This window comes from Strigops habroptila, chromosome 8 (genome assembly GCF_004027225.2).
Source record: "Strigops habroptila isolate Jane chromosome 8, bStrHab1.2.pri, whole genome shotgun sequence".
NCBI classification, from domain to species: domain Eukaryota; kingdom Metazoa; phylum Chordata; class Aves; order Psittaciformes; family Psittacidae; genus Strigops; species Strigops habroptila.
The window spans coordinates 49,860,693-49,877,748 of record NC_044284.2 but is presented as its reverse complement, the minus strand read 5'-3'; the positions used below and the strand labels follow the sequence as shown (position 1 = coordinate 49,877,748).

General features: G+C 36.3%; 1 long non-coding RNA gene across 1 annotated transcript in view; it reads left to right on the top strand.

Annotated features, from left to right (window-relative positions):
- Nucleotides 1-871: 871 nt before the first annotated feature.
- Nucleotides 872-17,056, top strand: part of LOC115611258 — a 31,530-nt gene continuing 15,345 nt past the window's right edge. The window contains exon 1 of the long non-coding RNA XR_003992517.1: nucleotides 872-970. This is a non-coding gene — a long non-coding RNA (uncharacterized LOC115611258). The remainder of the gene's footprint in view (nucleotides 971-17,056) is intronic.

Genomic DNA, 17,056 nt, shown 5'->3' with positions numbered 1-17,056 from the left:
GTTATCAGAATTAAAAAATGTATTGAATTTTACCTGCTTTCTCCTTAGCTTGTCCCTCACACTCCCTATCCCTTCATCTCCAAGGAATCTCCATCTGGTATCACAAGCAAGTAGGAGGAGGGGAATGATGCTGAAACAACTCAGTTTCCTACAAATGTAATCACATTTTTCAGTTCTGAGAAAGAGCTTTCTTCTAGTAAAAGTTTATTTGATCTTGAAAAAGCTGAGAGATGATTGGTGATGCTTTTGTTCATCAGGGCTTTCAGTTTCAGAAAAATATAACTGATTTTTCACAGGTGTGTATAAAACCAAACATTTGAAGACAGAGCTACTCCAGAAAACTTTGAATTCATGTTTTAAAGAGTGGCATGTGTCAGTAACAGGGCTTCAGTTGTGCTTTGCAGCTTGGAATCTTAAATATCGTTACTCTGATCCATAGTGATACAGAGGCTAGGGAGGCTGAAAATGTCTTGCTAAAGTTACAGGTGGTACCAGCAAGGGTCATAAATATTTCCAGAGATCTGGACTGGTTTTTAGGCTTCTTCCTAGAAAGGTTTGTGGGTCAGCTTCCCAGGTCCTCCACCCTCAGCCTTCAGTTCAGCTGGGATTCCAGGCTTTTTAGTTCAGCTCTGCTGTGTGAACTTGGATCAGTTACAATGGGAAAATTCTTGTTAAGGAGTGAGAAAGTACTTGAGATAAAGCCATGCAAAGTAAGAAAAGTAAAAATTTGTAAGTGTAATTTTGGAGATAGCATAGATAGCAAGTTAAGGATTCAAGAGGAAAAGATCAGACATGAAAATGCAATACAACTTATTTTTAAGAAGAAAGGAAGAATTCTCTGCTTTCTTTCTTTTCAGGAAGAAATAACAGAATAACGATTCTGCAACCTGGAGGACCAGTCCATCCTAAGGGAAGTCAGTGTCCTGTCCTTCCACACCTCGCAGTGTTTGCTGACCAAGCAGTGATCCTAGTATGTGTCTTCTCTGGGATAGTGAATATATTGATAACTACTAATACTTAGCTTTGCATCTAATTAGTGCTAGCTATGGATTCAGTACATTAGTCAATATATAATTATTTTTGTACTGATTTGTACCCTTACAGCATAGAATGACTTTTTGCAAGAATGACATGCAAAGCTTAAAATTTGTCCAAGTGTCACGGAGAAGCAGCATTACTGCAGCAACAGCTGAGAGCAAAATAATAGATGATCAGCCTAAACTATCTAATTTAACTGGCTATACTGAAGAAAGGTGCTTTGCGTGAGCGCTCTTTGTCTGTCAGATCTTCAGTGGAGATGATGAACTCCAACAGAAGGAGATTAATGGCTGAAGAAGGTGTAGGGTGGTATCTTGAAGTAGTTGCTTGTTTTGCTGTTTTCATCATCACTGTCTTAAAAGTCTGTAATTGTCCTCCTTAAAAACTTTTACTAGATTAATGTGCTTAGTTATTATTCATACATTTTCTTATTTGGGGCTTATTTTTGTTTATACTGATTCTGTAATAATTTAGTTTTTGAATGTGCTAAGCTAAACTGGAAAAGGACTGGAAAATGTTAATCTGCAATTAATGTTCATTTGCAGACTTGCATTGAGAAAGTAGAATGTATAAATTATAACTGCTGTAGTTACAGTCTTTTGGTGTAAGTTTGTAAAGGGGAACTACAAACACCAATTGCTTAGAAGCATCTGCAATGGTATAAAATGGCCAGATGGAGATCACCACACTTATTAGCTGGACCTCGGCGAGGGGATCATGTGAAAGCTTCTCACCTGTTACTGTGCTAATTTAGTTGGTTTTGCTTAAATTTACATTCAGCCTTCAAAGTTCAGCTGAAGGTTGTTTAAGCTGTGGCGTCTTTGTAGGGAAGTAGATAAGAAATGCTCATCCAACCTGATGTTGCAGGTTAGGAGGTGCTAGGTGGGGGACTTTGCTGGGTTAATATTCTCAATTATTTTAGTTGGCTCTGTAGACAGACACTTGATTGTTTCTTTTTGGTTTTTTTCTTCTTTTTGTTTGTGCTTTGGTTCTTGTTTTTGTGATTTTGTTTGGTTTTATTGTTTTGTTTTTTAAGCATTGGATACAGAAGTATGTTTTAATTGTACTTGTGCAATGTATGTGTCTATACAAAGCTATCAGATATTTATTTTGTTTAATTGGTACCAATACTTCTATATTAATTTATGGATTTATGTACAGAGTATATTGTTTCACAACCATTCATGACTAAAAAATCTCTACGTGTGAGCTGAATCCATTTAATGTAATGGGTTGGTGAAAGATTTGTTCATGGTAAGTAATGTGAATAAGAGTATGAATTTTACAGCTCAAATACCAGCTGATTATAATGGAGTTCAAATGTAATTTTGAATGTTCATAACTAAACTGTGAAGATGTTATTTGTCTCAGCTGGAGTACATGCTTTGGATAGGTCACTATTTAAAAACTGAATTCACAGAGTATTTATTAAGTCCATGAAGAATGCAGTAATTCTTTCCACTGGTACTTCTGAAATGTCCCAGGAGAAACATTCTGCATCCATCAAACTGCAACTCCAGGAAATGTTAAAAGATAAAAAATTACTTGCTGGTAACATGGTCTAATAGCCAAACATTTTTGGTTTTATATTGTAGCCCTATTGGTAAAGTAAGAATCTTTTCTTTTTCTAAAACGAGTGGAAAAGAAGTGAAAGCATATTCTCAGCTGTAGCAGTAAGGCTTTATGATACAGATTTAGAGTGTCAAGCCCATGCTTTCAAAAATCGGACCATTGGCTCATAAAATTATATTGGGAATATTGTCTCTAATTTCCGAAAGCAAGCCATTATCTAGAATGTTCCTTTTACCTTGTCATTAAAGCTCATTTTTTCACTAAGTGCTAGAACAGTTTTTATAGCCATCCGGTGTTTCTCTAAATCCCTAATCCTGCAAATATTTTGTACATGTTTAACTTCAGGCATATAAGGAATTCTTCTACAGTTCTACAACTTCTACAGTTGTGTTTTGTTTTTTGGTTTTGTGTTTTTTTTTTTTTTTCCCCCCATGGGGATTTAATGGAAAAGTAGGAAAGACTTCAATAAAAAAACCCAACTTACTGAAACAGATGAAGAATCATGGTTTCATCATGCTGAGATCCTGTGAAAGTTAAGTGCTGCACACTGGACATTTTGTCCAAGGTGTGCTCTGACAACTTATAGATGACTTTGAAATCTTTTTATTCTCTTTGGCAGTGGCTGTTCTTGAAACTTTCACTTCACGCACCTTACTAAAGTACCGATATACCTGTACTCATCTCTCTATGATGTCTTGCAGAGGTTAGTTACTTATGGCAATTTTGCCATGTGTAAAATAAGAGTTGGAGCTCGTTTTGGGGTTAGGCTATGAGTAGCAGCAAGTTAGAGGTGGGATTCTCTGTATTACACAACCTAACCATCTTGTTTTACTCTTTCAGGATTTTCTCTTGCTTTTTCTTTAACATACATATAGATGGAAATTCCCTATTTTTATATCTATACATGTTGACTCAAGAGGCGATGGTCCCGTTTCATTGTTGGAGTTTGTTATTGGTTGCAGTTATTTATCTTTGGATTTACCCACATTTGTGGCAATGGTTCAGTCTTGGAGAAGACACATGGAGAAGTCAGCAAGATATCATAGAATTGTATTTTCTTTGTTAGGTTTCCTGGGTATTCAACAGGAAATTGGTGCCAGGCATCTAGATTTCGTTTTGCTACTTTGTGTCAAGAATAGGAATTTGGAACAAAATTATTAATAACAAATTATTGTGCTGGCGTATCCTTTTGCAGTCTCAAGACCCTAGTGATTATCTTGAAGGTCAAGCCATAAAGGAAAAAGAAAGACAACATGCAGGGCAATTGTCTTTCTGCATTAAGGAGGGAATTCTACCACAACTGTTGTTGCGGTGAGTGGATAAAGAGCAATGTAAATAACTACTCTTTAGTATAGAATCTAAATGACACGGTTAGTCATCACTGGAATTGCCTGTAAATCAAGAAAATAGAAGGAGTGAGGGAAAGTGACCCTTTCTGTAGACTCACTTAGCCACGTATGGCAAACATTTTACTTTTTATAGTCTCTGTAGCTTAAAAACTTGAAATTTCCAGCATGCAGACTTGAAAGAAAAACGGGGATAAGATGAGATCTGCTGCAGGCCTAGCTGGGGGAGCAACTGAAAGTAAGGGCGAATATGTAATTACCTCTACTTAATTCCCTGCTTCTGGTATGGCTTGATAACAGTCACTTTCCTCAAAAGATGGATGGAAACTTTGGCTTTGTTTCCACCTAGTAAGGATGATGCTACTGAGCCATGAGGATGACTTGTGTGTGGAGTTGGAGAAGTGTCCCAGCACCAACTGTCTGCTGTCTCTGCACTCATGCTCCAGCAGCCTGGGTTACACAGAAATACTCAGTTTATTTTCCCAACCTTTTTGCCAAATTTATTTTAAAACTTTGCTTCAAGGGAATGCCCTCACTTTACCTTAACACCACTTGAATTCAGATGTGAGTCCTTGTTATAAAATACTATTTAGACTGGGGAATAAAAGGTTTTTGCTGCCTGTTTTTATTCTTCCATCTTCACTTAATTAGTCATTATGGCTTTCATTTTGCTATGTCCTTATGCAAACTGCGTGAAGATGGAAAAAGTAATTTGAAGCTTTCAAAACAATTCTGTGTAAGGATTTTGTTGGTACTTTGAAAATATCAAATAATTTCTTCTTGCTTTCTCAATGAGCTTTTCAAAAACATGTACTCAATTTGTTCCAGTACTTCAAATTTTTCCCTAGAGAAAGTTTCCACTGATTTAAGTGGCAATTTCTCCTGAAAAAAAGAAGACAGTTGCAATTTTCTGTTTTGTCCTTTGATGATTGTAGTGATTTGAAATCTTGGTTTGTTGTTTTTTTTTCTTCTTTTTTGCAGTTCCTATGAAATTCATTGTTTGGTACCTTCTGTAACTCATTCAAAGACCTTGTTCCTTGCTTGAATAGGTTTAATGCCACACTGTTATTTTTATTGTTTGAGAGAGGTACCATTTTAATCTATCTTTACTGCTGTCTAGACTTCCAGTCTGTAGTAATAAATATATTCTGTCAATATTCCATGTACCATCTGATATTTCACTTTAACCTGCTTCTGACTTAATTTAAGGCTGTTATTACATCATGCAAGATAAACTAGCTTTATAGGTGAAGCTCTCAACTGATGAAAGCTAGTATAATTTCTGAGGCTTTCTTAATAATAGTCTTTCTTTGAAAATATCCTGCATGAAAAGATTGTGCAAGATTGCAAAGTGCTCTTCTATAACGCAAGCTACTTTAAAACAGTATGCAAGTGCTATTTGAATTACTGGCTTGCCTTTTCTGAGTATGTATAGTGCATCCTGCTACTGCTGATACTGGAAAATATATTTAGTACAGCACCAAGCATCCAATAAAATAAAAAACCCTAGATTTAGTTCTTTCTCTTGACTAAAGGGAATTGAACTAAGAGCTTCCCAGGAAAAAGTTCTAACAAAGTTAGTTTTTCTATAAAGATGAGCTACTTTTTTGGGAGGAGGGGGGAAAAAAAATAGTGTAGCGAATGAGCATAAATTACAGTTAGTGGTTAAGGTACCACCTGGTAGCGGGAGACATGGGCACAGGTCACTGCTCCTAAAATCATTTTCTCTACTTCCTTCAATTTAGAAGTTTTTCTTAAACTCTCCACTGTTAATAAACGCATCTCACCATTTAACTTTCCAGCCCTATCAGGAATTTCCCAGTTTCTTTTTGAATTGTCACAGTTTTGCAAGATTCACAGTTATTTACAGTTTGGGGTTGAATGTTATGAATAGTTTTCTTCAGAGTGTGTGTGGGAAGAAACCCTAGCTAAGATGTGTCAAAATGTTTCAGTATTTATTGGTTGTGAAATGACATACTATTTGAAAAATTTCAAAGCGTAATAGTGGCTTAAACACAAGAAAAAGAAACACTCTGAACAGAATTAAATGTTTTGAGTAACCTCAAAATAATTTCTCATTCTAGAAAAAAACTTTTTTTTCTCTTTGATTTAGCCAGTGAACCAAAAAAATCTGTTATTTTCATAACTTTGGTTTTTTTTATAGTATTGCTAAATTTGAAACCTTGATAATTCTGTAATAGTATAGTGTAAATTTACATACTTAGTTTGATAATCCCATGTTGCTAAATAACTAATGTTTAGTTTTGTTAAATGGCCATTGCTATGCATTTCTGTTTAAAAGTCACGACTTCTGCTAAATGTATTTCCCTCTGCTGCTATGGAGGAAGGCGGTCCTATTGTGGTTATTTATACTAGCAAAATTTCAACAATAATATCACATGTTCAAATAATTCTGTGATATAAGGTTGATGACCTGAAAATATGGTGGGCCATATCTAAAGAATGGTATATCCCAGAATTGATTGAAACCCAGGGAAATTCATATTTTAATAATTTCCTACAAAAATAGATCAAATAATCTTAATGTCTGAGTTTCTTCTGGTGCAGATAGGCAAGGTAATGGCTGCCTGCAAATTCAGAGCCATCCTTTGTGTATCAAAGTCTTAGCTCTTTAAATTTAGCTCAATTTAATATAAAACATTCCTTAATTACTGCTAATCTTATATGGAGGGAGCTGTTGAGCCTTCTGATTATGTATTCCCTGTCTCTTTTAACTAAGATGTCCTCATTAATATTGAAAAATTTCAAATGTTAAATAATATATTAATGACAGATACAATCAAATGACATGAAGTTATTTCCAGCATTTTGTTTTTATTTCAGTAGCACAGAAAACAAAATCAAACCCTCACAGCAGAATCTGCTTCACACCAAGTATGAGAGATTGAGCTCTAGGTATCGTACATCTATTTCAACAATATTTTGAAATTACCTTGATTTCATGGATTTTTTGATTTGTGTTTGGTAGGACCAAGCAAGGATATAGTCATATAAAGGAAATATTTGCATATGTGTGTATAGGCATGAAGATATATATGTAAAAAATATAAAAGTCTGAGTCAAGCATAGAAATTGGAAAATCTTGTACATTGGCAAAATCACAAGCAATGGAAAGTAGTGGAGAAATCAAAAAAGATCATTCTGGCATTAAAACTTTGAACTAGAAATCAGGAGTCATTAAAGTGGAGGGTTATGCTTCTTTCAAATTAATTGTTATTTAAGATGTAAACTCTCCTAGTGATCTTTTGGTCTGTGCATGTGTTTTACCTGCTGCAACAGAAGACGTGGGCTGTGGCTGGTCTTGCACTCATGCACTGTCTGGGAAGGTGCTAACTTGTGAAGGCCAAAACTCTGCCAGGGGGCATGCTAGGAATTCAGCAGTAAGAGTGTGGGTGAGGGCTTAATCCTCTTCCTGACCAGTTTTGTTTATTGATATTGAAGCAGTCAGAGAGCTCTGCCAAAATTGAAGTTTCAAAGCTGTCATAAGATGGTAAGTATTAATACAACTAAAAAGGCTCTGTGCTTTCATCTTAATATGAAGCTGGTCTTAATTTTCTGATCTTAGTCAGTTTTCCAAAAATAATCTTTAGAAAGAAAAATAAAGATGTGTAATATACTTTATTATATGTAATGATCAAATAATTCTTAGTACCTGTGTTACCATACAGAAGATATTAACATTTCCTGTATTATTCAGCCACTGCATTTTTTATAATATGACAATTTTGTGAATAAGAAGTATGTTGTGCATAGTCAAATTGTTGTGTTAATATCCTTGAGGCTACGGTTTTACTTTAGCTAAGCACTTATCTTAAAAAGAAGCAATATACTATTTGCATAATTAAAATGTACTGATTTACTGTTAAAAACTGGGAAGAAAGCCAATTGAAACCTCTTAATGTCTTTTAATTATATTCTTAATATGTGTGGTGCCCAGTTGCTTTATTTTGCTGTTATTGTTAGTGCAAAATTGGGGTGGGGGTGGGACAGGAATCGGGAAGAGAAGGTATTAGCTTGGAGTTTGAATGATTTGCTAAGATCTTAAATCAAAAGGGTCAGAAATAAGAAAGGTCTACAGAAAGAGGAATTGATGGAACAAGAAGAGCAGAACAAGATATCAAGCTATGAAATACAACTGCTGTCAAAGCTTGTGTAAGGGATCTTTTCCATTGTCCATGGCATCAAAGGTGTCAAAGAGGGGGAAATGTAGAGTCTCTAAAATTTGCATAGAATGAGACATCTTGAAGAAGAAAAGACGCAAGAGGAGGCAATTTGAGTGCCACAGAAATAATTGTTGAATCATTATTGAATTTGATGGCAAAATGAAGAAGTAGTAGGAGTTGTGAGAGAACACAGAGAGAGACCACACTTAGTTTTTGTGGGGAATGCTTTAGACCAGTGATGAGGTATATTTTGAGTGTGGCTTCAAGGAGCCATTATTTTTAGGAATAAAGAAAAAAAAAGTTATTGCAATATGCAGTAATTTAAATATGAGTCATAACCCAAAAGAGTCTAAGCACATTGCTTACTATGTGGAGAAAAGGGAGGGACTGAGTAAAAAGTGAGAATGAGGCTTCAGGAATTACTTAAGAAACCTGGCATATAGTATTTCTAATAGTTGTGTAGGATGTGTCCACTGAAATACTAGCAGGAGTGATCCACTGACAAGAAGAAATGGAGATTTGGAACTTCCTTGGCCTGAAAGCAGCTGGTCAAAAACTTTCCACAGAGCCCCCACAGTTTCTGTCCTCTGTCAAAATCCAGATCAGTAAACTCTTTCTGATTTTGTTTTTTCTCATTGGAATTTTGGGTGGAGATGCCTGGCTGAGGTTATGGCCTACACTGCGGGAGTTTCAGTAGACACAAACAACGTGCTTATAGGAAATGCTGATAACTGCCGAACAGTAGAATTATTCAAAACGACATTATTACAAAGAATTTGTAACATAATGTAGTTTAGTCCATGGGGAACACAGAGATTTTGGTTGGAGGCTTTAAAGCTGGCTTAACTGTCTAATATGACATGAGAATGCTATTTATATTTTAGTATGAACTAAAATGTCAAAATGTTTTCAGTGAAGTGAGTAGGTGGATATATTTTCTTTTTAATTAAATTACTTCCAAAGTCAGATCACAATGTCACAATTGTTGAAAAGATCTTCTAGGCTTACAAAATAGGGAAATTAATCTGAACCCACTTTTGAATCACTTAGGGATTGCTGTGTATAGAACTAAACTGTGTACAGCCCACTAAAAATATGTAGTAACTTATAGTTAGATCTGGTGTCCTTATCTTGTCATTTCAAATCTCTGACTGTATTGAAATTTGCATTTCTGAAATATGAATTTGCGTTACACAACCTACTCCCTAACTTACACTGGGAAACAGAAAAATTGTATGAACTTCTGAAAAGGAGCAACACCAGTTTTCATTTACTGGCATGAGGAAAGAAATTGAAATGGTGGCAAATCAGCTGACAGGACCATTTAAATCATCTTTTACATTGCTCAAAAAAGCCTTTTGTCAGAGATGAAAGAAAGAAAGAAAATCTATGAGGACAGCAAGAATCACAAGATATGTGTCTGATTCTATAGTAGGTATGGATTTTCCCAGACATGGGAGAGTATCGTAAAATACTGCTGTGTAAGAGTAGAAACAGTATGGAGTCCGTAATTTTTCATCCGCTCTGAAAAGTATCTGTGTGGAAAGGATGCATGATTTTTCTACTTGCTGTGAGCATTCCCAGTCACAGATGCTTATTTTAATGAGCAATTGGGGTTTTTAGTGTGCTTAACCTCTATCAGCCTTACAGAACCAATCCCACCCTGGGTTGTGGAACAGCTCCCATTGTGCTGCTCCCTCCTGAAAAGACTTACTCATTGATTTTTGGACCCCACAGTAATTGCACTGACTTTATATTCTCCCACATGTAGTGGTACTGAGTTATTGTACTGTTGAATTCCACAGACTGTGGAGTTACACTCGAGATCCAGATAAACCAATAGCTATTGTCTTAGTAAATTCAGGGGGCTCTTGATAAGATTTAGTATTTATACTATTAAAACTTTAATACAGTGATGATGTATGTGATAAAGAACACAACCGCCTTTCAAGGACATGAGCTGAGTTGACCCCTGTCTTTCAGTTCACTGACCAACCAGCTGAGAAAATGCTGGATGATAGTGATGGGCTAAAAGGAAATGGCCACATGCCTGAGCAAAATGAAGCCAGGAAGGTGATTTGAGTCATAGGCACATCTGAGTCACAGGGCCTCCCAGGATGATTGCTGGGATCGTGCTGAAGTTTATGACTTTAAGTAAGCATTTTTTTTCTGCAACTCATTGACCCAGTAGCTGCAGAAATTAGTATTATTTGTTATTTTCGAAGTGTCCATTTTGCAGGGTTTCTTTTCAGGCAACAACTTTGTCTTTGTTTGGAAGAGGTGGGCACTGTGTTATATGACATGAATTTTCAGGCATCAAAGGCAGATGTTTCTCTAAAAGTTTTAAATGCTAAAAGAAATGATTGTGTTTTTGAGTGAGATGAATGTTTTCCTTCTATTAGGAGATGGAAATCTAAGGTGGGCAAGAGATGTAATATGATTTGTACCTAGACAGGCAAATTGTCCAGAGATTAAAAGAATCAGCTGCAAAGGTGAGGAAAGAGTAAAAAATGCTGAATGATATTGCTAGAAAGATGAAGTATACAACATCTCATGTTACTCTGATAAAGACGTCCTCAGTTGTTGAATTCACTCCACAGTTTATATGTAGCTCCATTTGTTAATAAAGCTGTGTGTGTATGTTATGGCCCATTCCAGAAACCAGTGCAGTGCCTCCTAAAGATGCCTGCACTGGTAGCTGTTTAGCTGTTAATGGACTTCATAGAACATATATTAGCCTAGTGATTAACATCCCATCATTGTCCTTCTGTTACAGGAGGTGGCATCTGTGCAAAGCAAATGTCCCTTTTACCATCCTTCTCCCAGAGACATTATAAAGTGATAAAACTACACCTGTTCCATTTCCAGAATATCATTTGCAGGTGGAAGCTGAATCTGTACTTAAAGACTTGCTAATAAGACCAAACTGTGGTGTGTAAAATCTGTATCTTTTGTTGACTTTGAGCCAAGTGTTGTGAAGTAAGTTGTCCAGAAGGACAAAGCTGTTCTTACCAGATGGTAGTTCTGGTTGGGGTCTGCAAACCTCTCTGATTTGCTGGCATCCACAGCTTGTACATAAAATAAAATAGTGACAGCTCATGTTTGGATCAGGCAATTCTGTCTTCTTTTTTTTGTTTTTTTTTACAACCAAAATAGAGCCAACAAGTCCTTGTTGAGTGAGATACAACAGTAAACAACGTGGTCATTTTCCACTGTCCTTACTCATCCTGCAAAAGCTTTCCTCTTTCGGGTTGTTAGCAGGGACAATGTTAATACCCGGAGTATACAGGCATAAAGGAAGGAGCATTCAATGGCGAGATTGTTTCAGGCAGTGTAACCACAGACGATGAGTCTGAGGAGCAGTCTACGCAGTAAAACAATGGTGTGAGGTAAAAAGGCTTTGTGTACACTAAGTATTTTAATCTAAATAGCATGGCTTACAAAATTAAAGTAGAGATGTGGTAACCTATGTTTTGCCATGTGTCAGTACCAAGGTTATGGATTCAATAGTCCTGGAGAGCTTGTATTGTCTAAGAGTTGCCAGCACATGTGGATCTCTGTGGCTACATCTTCAGGGATGTGACAGTTAGATTAAGCAATTCTAAGAAAGTCAGCTATGTTTTTATGAGTAGTGATGAAGCTAATAGAATGGTTTGAATTCTTTTATGTGGTGGATGATCTATTGTGGTTTTTCCTGTGATTTCACATGGCTTGAATTATATTTCATTGCTGTGTGGGTTTTATACTAATGTTTTGGAATGATTGTGTGGTGCCCATTTTTACTATAATGTGTGATTGAAGATCCAGTCAGTGGCTTTTTTCCTTAATCATAATAGCACTCCATCTTATTGCTGCCATTTTGAAAGGCACTCACTTGTGATAAAATGTACCAGTCACCAGTTGGATTAAGAAGGCAATGCTTTCGCGATCAGAGATATTAGGCCAAACCCTACCTGACCCCTAGTCCTAGACTCACGATAAACATATGACAGGTAGGGACCCGTGTGTGACCATGGACCAGCTTTGAAATAATAAAACAATCTGTACTCTCCCGTTCCAGACAAACTGAGCTCTGTCTGCTCTCAACACCATTGTGGGATTCTAGCCACAGTAGGCAGGATAGACAAACACAAAGGGGTTTTTACTCTCCTTTTATGTATGTTTTAGTAAGAAAGAAACAATTTAGACTGATATGAGGAACTGGTTCTGAATCATTATTTCAGATCCATGTTGTTATTTACATTTTAGAAGTTCACTTTGCAACCACAGGCTTGGGCATTACTTCTTTTTTCTTTCTTCCCTTTTTTTTTTTAATGTTGTCACTCATGATACAAAAATCTCCAAAATGTTGTCCCTTTTGCACACAATATCTACTCTTTGGTTCTACTAAAAATGTGTAGTTACTACCCTAATTCTTACGAAAGAATAAATAAGAAGATGGATTATTCTTCCTCTCCTTGAAAATACAGTCTATTCCTAATCTGTGTTTTAAATGCCTATCAGTTCTTCTGTTGTATGTTCCACCTAAATTTCTTTCTACATCCAGTTTTGTCTCACAGCCAGTCTCTTCTAGAAACAGAAAAAAATAGAAAAATTGCTTCTTTCATTAGGTCTCTTACTGTGAATTCTTTATTAGAATATATTTTAAGTTTGAGAAAAAGGATTTTTAAAAGCAAAATAAGTCTGTATTTCTCTCCATAACAGCAATACTTCTCTTGGCTCGCATTTGCTATTTTCAACTATATATATATATTTTTAATTTTTTTTTTTTACATTTAAAGTTCATTTTACTCTGTGGGACAGAGCTACAGAACACAGTATTCTTCTATTACCAGCTAAGTAGTAGGTTAGTAATATATTAGAGAGTTATTTCTAAAACTAATTTTAAATTAATATGGTTGATAAGAAGGAACAATGATTTATTTACCATAGAACAGTATTTGCAAAATGGGTAAAAAGGCATTTTGAAAAAGGATATTTATGATAAAAAAGGTGGTATCAAAATAATAACTGCACACAGAAATATTTGAAATATATTTACATATATTATAAATACATTTATATATTCCTAGGTTGTCCATTGCTACTTCACTAATTTCATACTTGTCACAGGTAGAACAAATGCAATTTCCAGGGCTGACACAGCCTCCGCGGCTTCTTGAATCGTTGTTCTCCTTGTGATACATGTGCAGCCTACTGCTTAAATTTAGGCTGGATTTCAGACTTCAGTTTGAACAGTGGTAAAGCTGTAAATCTGAAGTTTAAATGAGATTTATGGTCTAACTCAAAGAGAACAATGCTGAAGAGATCAAGGGCATCTCTACTCCTGCATAAGGTAAACTTCCTTTCTTGGTCCAGCTGTGCCAGTGAAAGAACTCTCTGGCCCCTAACTTTTCATTCTTGATTCAACTTCTCTGCAGTCAATCAGGTAATGTAATTGCTCTCTTATCTTATTAAAGCAAACATACCAAGATAAGTCTAACCATTACCAATTTTGTTTGGCAGGAGCACCTGGAAGCAAGCTTCTCCCCTACTGCAAAACCCACTGCCCTAACAGACTGTTGGGGCACTTATCTCTTGTACAGGTCCAGCTGGATCTGAAATGAAGTATAAACCCACCTTTAGCTTCTTCACTGGGCTGATTCTATAGTGGTTTGGTGCAGCCTTAACTATGCTGCTCAGCTATCTGCACCGCTTTTCTCCTCAACTGTGATTAGGAGTAGGTGCTGCATGAGTTGGTGCAAGTGAAGAAACTTATGTCTAAAATTTGCTTAGCCCATTTGGCTTGCCTTTCTGGAAAAAATAAATGGTCTGAGCATTTGGAGAAATATTGCAGGACCCATAACACAGCACTGAAAGCTAAGAGAGATCATATCTCCTCAAGTCAAGAAAGAAAAACTCAAGCCTATAACAGATTACTGAAATGCAGTTGCTGAAATTCTGTTTGAAAAGATTCTGTAAAAGTTGATATCTTTATTGAAAACATTTTCTTCAAATGAAATGATGCTGTAAGTATGGAATACAGTATCTAATTAATTTTCATTGGCAAACATCCTGGCATTTACCCAGCTATACTCAAAGCTGTTAGAACATACTACAGAAACGTACTCTGTCCAAAGCTGATTAAACGAATGAATCTGTTGGCTTCTACTGCTGGCAATCCTGCTTATAACACAAGAAGACTGATGCCTTGTCATTTAAAAACACAACAGAAGCTAAGAAAAAGAAGCTTTAACCGATCAATCTGCATTTTAACACATGCCCTTTTAAACTAGCAGAGGATTTCTATCCATCATGTGTTTTGTTTTGCTTTACTTGTTGTGCTCTGTGTTATTCACCAAAACACTGTTTTAAATCATCTATTCCTGCAGAGAATTTCTGGATGCAGAACAGTGTGAATAGCCAAGAAATCTGTAATTGTTCATCCTGCGTAGTCTCTGGGTTTAATTCCTTTCTAAGGTCTGTCCAAATTGAAATGTTTGGCTGTGAGTTGGTACTCATGAGGGAGAAGTTCTCATAAACTGGAGTGGCCAGCAGTGCCCTATAATGCTGTAGGCATCCTGTCAGATATACCATACTGGTCCTAATAGTACTAGGAACTGGAAGTCAGAGGATGCCATTATTACAGGTCCTTCTCTGGATCCTAAGCTGTAGATTTAATCTTTTCTGCATATGGATATCTCTGTAGGTGTCTCAGGTATATTCAGCTTGGTTGTGCCTGATTCTCTGGCCACTGTAGTAGTCAGCGCTCATTTACTGTAATTACATGTACCAAGGTAGGGCCAGAATTTGGGAAGCTAGCCCTGAGGAAGGGCTTGGTGGTGCAGTGTAGCAGCCTCCATCAGTGGGATACTGGTGCACACTGATCTTAGAGCAACCTGGCCACTGTGACACAGTGGTGGAAAAAGATTAGCACAGAAAGCAAAACTGGGTTCCTTCTAGCAGACATGTTTAGGGGGATGCCTGCTGAGTGCTAGAGCAGTCTTTTCATCAGATTAACAAAAAAGCTTAATCAATAACCACCAAACATGACTAAGAGCAAGATGTGCTGACTGGCTGGAGGGGGTGCTGCAGGGCAGCTGGTCTTCATAGTGTGGTTTGCTAGAGTTGGAGATGGAAGTTTCTATTAAAGGGAAACTTACAATTTAGCGATCTGCATACAGTAATGACTTGTGTGTTTGAACTGAAATAATAACAAAAAATGAAGCAGAGGATGAACAGTTTCACAATGTTATTTGCAACCTTTAACTGCCAGGGAATGATAATACAGAAGATTGCCCTTTATTACAAATTTCTCTGACTGAATTAGTAAAAGTACAGAGAAGCCTCAGGTTTTTAATTAATAATTTTAATACACTTTCTAAGTGCATTTAGTGCCTTTTTCATTGCTCTCCTAGTTGCCTTAGTGACCTCAGTCACCAAGGAACCAGCTCCAGGCAAACTTCATAAATATCCCTGCAGCATTTTTTCCTGACTATTTGGCTTTTATTTGCAGATGTGTAAACAGATGCTGCAGAACAGTCTTATATAGGGATATATATATCTTTACTTACTGTAAAGGTTGATAATGCACTATTGAAATTTTTGTCTGGGGTTCTGCTGGCAGTATTTTCATTGTTGCTAGACTACCCATTTTTTCACTGTTGTTCTTTAAGAATGTGTAACAAGGGCTAATGCTATTTCATGACTTGATTTCACAATTAACAAAAAGTCAAGTGACTTTAAGGATGGTCTGAATAAATCAAGTGGAAATGTGACCTTGTATTACTTTTTTTTCTGTACCTGCTACTCTGTTTTGTTTGCTGAGGGTTTGTCTGAGGTGATCTGGCACATTCAGTTTTACAGTATTAAAGAGGAATCACAAACTTCTAAGCATGCTTTCCTTCACATTACGAAGCTGTCAATCAAGTCTTTAATATCTTATTATACCAAACTTCTTGTCTTTTTCATATAAAAGCAAAGGGCAATAATTTTGAAATTATTCAGTAATTTTTTTTTTAATATTTAAGCTTGTTAAGCAATTTAAAGTGACATCCTATAGTAACATATTTACATGAAATACTAAAATTCTATGTATAAAACACAGCACCATATGCTTAAATTTCTTATTTGTCCGCTAATGGCTAGAATATAAGTAGCCTGTTTACCTTCTTTTTTTTTTTTTTTTTTTCATTTGAATACCCTTCCTTTGAATTCCTTTTAAAAATAAAGTATTTATCTTACATAGCTTATCATAATGTATGTTTGTAGATTACATACTAAGATATCTATCCGGATACCCTGAAAGGTAGCATAGGTGCTATACCACAAACCACTAAGCTCTTCAGTAGTAATTAACTGCTAAGTGGATCCACAGATCATAAAGTGAACACAGACAGTGAATGCAGAAAGGAATGAACCTGCTTTTGTGGTTTACATAACACAAATAATATTGGGTGTTGACAGATGGAATAGAGTGCTCAGGACTTAGTACTAAAGAACAAGAGCAGAACAGATAAGAGAACATTGAGTGTAGAGGGCATAGCTCTGTAACGGACACACAGAGTTTGGAAGATGAACAATATAACAAACTAATTATGTTTCAGTACAAACAGTGCCTGAACAGGAGATGTGGTCTGAGCCAAGCTCTTGGTACATGTGGCTCATGCAGCTCAATTTACATCACGCTTTTTCAGTGAGTAATTGAGCACCCCGCCATAGAGCTGTTTAGCTCTTTGATCATTTCAATGTGCAGTTACCATACACATGCAATCCCAGAAACTGTATGCTCTTTCCAGAGGTGCAGATAATGAGGTATTTTTCCATTTATTTACATGCAATTACAAATCCAGTGGCAGTCACAGTTCGAAATGTAGCTGCTTGCCACCTTTGTAACATTTTGAAACGGAAATTCTAGATTTCCTTTTGTCAGTCAAG